The 6000-nt window shown below is 39.4% G+C and overlaps 1 protein-coding gene across 2 annotated transcripts in view; it reads left to right on the top strand.

The window, feature by feature from the left end:
- The first annotated feature begins 5721 nt into the window (after positions 1-5721).
- The window catches only part of LOC147462045 (putative sugar phosphate/phosphate translocator At3g17430), a 77329-nt gene continuing 77050 nt past the window's right edge, over positions 5722-6000 (top strand). The window contains exon 1 of one of the 2 annotated variants that reach the window (XM_086509497.1): positions 5722-5904. The gene's annotated coding sequence lies outside the window, so the exon portion shown is untranslated. The remainder of the gene's footprint in view (positions 5905-6000) is intronic. The other variant, XM_086509496.1, reaches the window with a different exon arrangement.

The following is a 6000-nucleotide window of genomic DNA, read 5'->3' as shown; positions in this document are numbered from 1 at the left end:
GGCTTCTCACACAAGAAGGATTTTTGAGGTTTCATATCATCCAATGCTTTTTTGTAGCTTCTCTTGAGGATAAACACTGATGTTTTACATTTTTGCCCACAAAGAATCCGGCATCTCTTTGGCTTCAAGCATACAATGTGCCATTTATACCACACTTCAATTACAGTGTTCCACCAGTCCATTTTGTCATGGTGTATGAGAGGTGTATGAGTAGTGGTGAGCTGACACTTGATGTCGTGCTTGTTGGAGTATTGGCTGAGTTTTTTTAAGAAAAATTCTCCTCCTCTATTTGTGCGAAGCTTTTTAACCTTCTTCTCTCTCTCTCTCTCTCTCTCTCTCTCTCTCTCTCTCTCTCTCTCTCTCTAGAAGCTTATGCCACAATTTAAACTTACTAAAAGCCTCAGTCTTTTCATGAATGAAATACACCCACATCTTCCTACTAAAATTGTTGAGACTGACGGGAAAAAGTAGAAAGAACCACCCAAAGTAGAAGTAGATATTTTACCACAAAGATCCTCAGTCTTTTCACGAATGAAATACACCCACATCTTCCTACTAAAATTGTCAACTAACAAAAATAAGTAGAATGACCCACCAAAAGTAGAAGTAGACATTTTACCACAAAGATCCGCACGTACCTATCTAATATTCTTGGCATATATGCAACCCCCATGAATCCATCCCAAATCTTTGCATCTCCTTTAACACTGCAATACTAAGTGACCAAATCTCTCATGCCAAAGTTAAGTTGTAGCTATTTCCTTGGTGGCTATAAGTTCATTCAACTCATAAAGATTGTTGCATCTTACCCATTGTTTTGCTTTTGGAGTCAAAGATGTCTACTCTTGATTTCTTGAAGAAAACTTTAAGTCCACAATTTGTGATTGTTGCAACTGATACCAGGTTCTTCTTTATTTTTGGTACATATACCACATTGGAGAGCTGCTTTTTTTCACATATAACTACTAAAAATGAGATGGTTCTAGATCGTCTGTTGGACATTTAGCATTATTCCCCACAATTACATTAATGGATCTTGTAGAGGTTTACAGGAACTATATCAATCTTTCTTTCTAGCCATATGTCAAGATGCTCCACTATCTAAAATCTAAGAACCATTAACATTTGGAATTTTCACCAATAAGAATACCTCTTTCATGCATGGAGACCCATAGTTCAAACTTTGCTTTAGCATTGTTTGCAAATTCTTTTCTTTCCAAGAAGCTTTCAATGTGCTTTTTCTTCGCATTTGCTTTCTTCTTTTTGCAAATTTTTATGTTGTGACCTATCGTGTCACAATAGAAATAGCTACCAATGAACTTCTGCTTCTTTGTCCTCTTCTTTGAACCATTCAAAGACGAAGGCCCCCCCTTTGTTTTTTGTTTTCTTTGAACGTGGAATCACCCTCACGTTGCATAGTGGCTAGAAGTATGCAAATGTAATGTTGTGGTAAATCCTCAAAAGAGATTTTCATGCCAACTATAACCAAATGATCTTGGAGGTCTTTCGTGTGCTTGATGAAGGCCTCCACTTTCTGCCCTCAACAAGCTTTTCAACATCAACCTAATTTTCAAGGTTTTGGATCCTAGTGTAACAAGCTTCATATTGGTGAACCAATATGATCCATGCTTCATGTGCTTTAGTGGTGTGCTAAATCAAAGTGAGTACATAATCACTTACCCACATGAAAATGACACAAAGAAGAGCTGCATTTCTTCTCTTCCATGCGTGCAGAAGGGCTATATCAAAAGAAATTGTTGGCGTGAATTTTCTAAATCAATTGTTGGGATGGGGTCAAGATCTACTAGTTGGCCCAACATTGTATCACAACAATCTGTAGGAATCCAAAATCATTGACATTTTGAATATCCATAAAGTGTACTTTGTGCCATCAAGTTTGCCTTTCATGAAGGCTAGTGGACAAATGTGCAGTGTGTAGCACTAGTAGCAACATTGAACACAACAACATCACTTAACAATAATAAAAGTAAACTTGCACGCAATATTAAGTATTCTCACACAATATTAACAACAAGTACCTTCACTTTGATACCATGTAAGATAAAATAGGAGTAAGTAGGACCTTTTAGTAGAGGAAAGTAGAGATATGAGACAAATTAGACACCCATTACACAATGGAGAGAATAAAAAAAAATTATGAACATTTTGATACAATGTGATGGCATTATCCACCCATGTGCTCTCAAGGTAGCTTTAATGGCAACTTTGACAACGGCTTGGATATCAACATTGGATGATTTTTTTTATTGGAAAGAGCTCTATATATAGTGTTAGTCATGGGTGGTGGGTTAGTGTATGCAATGTGGGTGATGGCTTCATTGACTACATACAACCCGTTGCCATTGGCCATGACCACTGGCCACCATCCACACCAGCCACTAGCCAATATCGAACAAATGTTTGCTAGCATAGAGTGTAGACATGATGATATATGGCACCTGAATTAGCTCATTACCATCATGATCACAAGAACAACTACTACGGCATTCGAGTCAAAATCCCACCAAAGATGTGTTTACTAATGTCTTCCGTTCATGATGGGGGCCTAACAAATGTAACATACAACAAAATGAGATAGATGTTGAGAGATAGGCATAGATTGTACACTAACGCATAGTTTTATATGTTTTTACATTGTTGATATTGTACAAAAATGATTTGAATGCAGAATCGTTTTTGTGCAAACCACCTTCCTAATGTCTAAAGTCAGTTGTTTTTTGAACATAATGTTCTTTTGTGTATAAGTAGTATCTGAATATAGCAACACACACACATACACACCCATAATTTCATCACATATGTCTCTCTTACATGGTTAAGAGACTTCTCGATGAGAGTGATAGCTAGCGAGTGTTGTGCTTTCAGGGCTTCGATAGATATGTATGCCAATCGTTGTGCTCTCTCTCTCTCTCTCTCTCTCTCTCTCTCTCTCTCTCGATTTTTGAATAGATGTATAAGCGTTGTGGTCCGCAACAGTAGTCAACAGCTAAGTGTTATCATTTAAGTTCTAAAAGCTACCAAAAAATTAGAAGTCATTTAGAGGCATAAAAACCTTGAGCGAGACTTTCAAATTAAGCAGTATTAATGGGTACTAAGAAAGGTAAAAAAGTTTACAACTATCACAAACAAGCCACGTAGCAATTCTCGCAAGATCTTATCAACCCTTTTATAGTATCATCTTTAACTATAATTGGTGATTTTATTATGGTGTGATTTTTCTCATATTTTTTCTATGAATATGCAACACAACATTCTATCTTAACAACCTCATCAACATTATAGTTAAAGTTGTTTAATGTTTTTCATTAGGACAAGTAGAGAATTCTATTTGATTATATATGCAAAGTCTCCTGCTATGAGTCTTTTTTGTGACCATTTGTTGCAATTCTTAATTCATGCTAAGCTACCCTACATGGATTTTGTATGGCACCTTTAGAAATTGATGTTATAAAATGTTATGAATGCATCTATAGGGCTTACAATTTGTAGCACTTATAAATTTGTCGAGACTTCCTTGGCCTTGTCCTCTTCAAATGACTCATATGTTATATTTTCCTAGTTGTTATTTACATTCAACATGGTTAACACAAATTTTACGGCAATACAAGTGTTTGTCTTGACTAACCTTAATGTGAGATCCCCAACCCGCCGACACCAAAGTGGGATGGGGTCCTTGACAGGTCTCTAGGCAGTAGCGAGCTCGCTGGCGATGTTTTAAGTTCTCCCCTAGTTGCACCATACATCAAAAATCCTCTTGACACCATTTTTTGTAAATAACAGCTTTGAAAAAGTTGTTAAAAACCTCACACATGCTTCTCTTCAAAAGCAGATACGAAGGATCAAATAGTGAGAATGTCCTCCTCCTCAACTTACTCCCATATCAAAGTGAAATTATTGTTCGATGACTATAGATAATATTTTTTTATGTTGGTACGTGTACGAACACATGTGGCCGTAAAGAATAGTGGGCCGTGTTGAGATGGAAAGCACTTTATGTTTTTGATGTCGGATAGATATTGTAGCAACCATGTTTAGCTTGCCATCTATGGCCTTTGACATTTGTACATGTTAGCTTTGTATGTCATATTTTTTTGCTATTGAAAATGAAAGCTTTTATGAACCATTTCAAAATTCTTTATTATTCACTTTGTTGATAGTGTGCTCACTCTGTTTATGTTTTTATCTTTCTCTCTCTAAATCTCTCATTGAAATAATTGTTTAAACTCCCTCTCTCTCTCTCATGCTGAGAGAGAGAGAGAGAGAGAGAGAGAGAGAGAGAGAGGTGGGGGTTATACTAAGAGAATGTGATAAAGAGAGAAAGAGATCTTGCTAACGGGAGGGATGGACAGAGAGAGAGACACAATGAAGGACAATGTGGTAAAGGGTGTTGAGAGGGAGGGGGATTTGAGAGAGTGTGTGTGAGAGAGGAGGAGCAAGGCGGTGCATTGAGAGAGAGAGAGAGAGAGAGAGAGAGAGAGAGAGAGAGAGAGAGAGAGAGAGAGAGAGAGAGAGATATGGAAGCAAGGGGAGAAGAGGTGAGAGAAACGGAAGAAGTGAGTGAGGAAGAGGTTCGTAGGCATAGGGGGAGAGAGAGAAGGAGAGGCAAGTAGTAGTCAATGAATAGACAAGAGGATAAGGGGTAGGTGGAGGCGGTGGAGGAGGAGAGGGTGGAAAAAAATCACGGGTGGCATTGGTGGTGACTCTGGTGGCCAACATTAGAAGTACTAGTGGTGCATGGGAGTCCCCCCCCCAAAAAGAAAAAGCTTGCTTCACCAAGCTCACTAACTCCTAGGTGGGCAACTTTAGTAAGGTTGAAGTAAGGCTTGGTTCAAACAGAGCATTGAAACCGTGAGTTGTAGGGACACACTGGCCTTCTGAGGATTCGAGAATGGGAAAAGTTGTTCCGGACGTACACTAAACATTCCACCTCATTTAGAAATCCAAGTTTGTTGCTCACTTTGGAAATGTGAAACGCGGTCAATGGAGGCAACAATCAATGGTCACATGTGCATGTCGAATTTTATTGAAAGCTTTCAGATTCCACAATGTTCTTCCACCTCTTCATGTGAACCACGAGGGTGGAATATTTGTGAGCAAAGGCTCTTTCCTTCTCAACCCAGCTGAGCGTAAGGTCGGCTTCAGACGGGCTAACATAAGAAATCGGTTATTTATTGTCACTGAAAACTTAAATTTGCAAGAGGCAGAGATAAAAGCAAAGTGTAGAGGGCACTCACATAATTACAATCTCACTACGCGTTCTCTCATTGACTAAGCAAAAGTTTGAATCCTAGTTGGTAGTCAATTTACAGCTTTTTGGGCGGTAGTTTTCTCTTGGAGTGGGAAGAAAAGGGAGCAAGGCGGTACTTTCTTTTGGCGACCCTGAGCGAGAAATGTGACCTCCACTCACTTTTAGCTGATCGTCAATGTCCCCGCCTTAGAACCGAGCCTAAGAGCCTAGTGGGCTGGACAAAAAATGTCACCCTCAATACACCTATTTCTTGGACTTACATTTTTGCCCTCCTCACTTGATGCCATGCCCTACCCATGAAGACATGAAAGTGTCTACATGGACATTTTCACTCCCATGGTGAAGAAAAGTTTCCAAAAAGTCAAGAAAACTCTGCAATAGCCTTGAATGTCTTTTAGGGAATGCGTTAAAATAAAAGCAGAAAGCGGTCTTAAAACAGATGTACAGAGAAAATCGCCAAGTTATAGGCCTATGTGTTGCATGTGTTTAACTTGCTCACTCTCTTCTGTCCCACTCTTCCCTCGAGGTCGCAGCAGCTGCTGATGCTCACCTAGAGCTTCGCCATCGCTCTGGGCAGCCAAGCTCTTGTACCGGAAGGCTTCTCCTCTTCCTCCAGCATTTTTGCCTCGAGCAAGGTGCGCCCCCGATCTCTTTTGCTTTGCCGTTTTCGTCTAAGCGTAGTTGAATCACCATGATGCTCAAGCGAGGGTAGCTTGCACCAGACCCTTTCT

Source organism: Adiantum capillus-veneris, chromosome 3, assembly GCF_014529385.1.
Source record: "Adiantum capillus-veneris isolate H3 chromosome 3, ASM1452938v2, whole genome shotgun sequence".
In the NCBI taxonomy this organism is placed as follows: Eukaryota; Viridiplantae; Streptophyta; class Polypodiopsida; order Polypodiales; family Pteridaceae; genus Adiantum; species Adiantum capillus-veneris.
The sequence above is the reverse complement of the archived record's forward strand: the minus strand, read 5'-3'. Positions and strand labels throughout refer to the sequence as shown.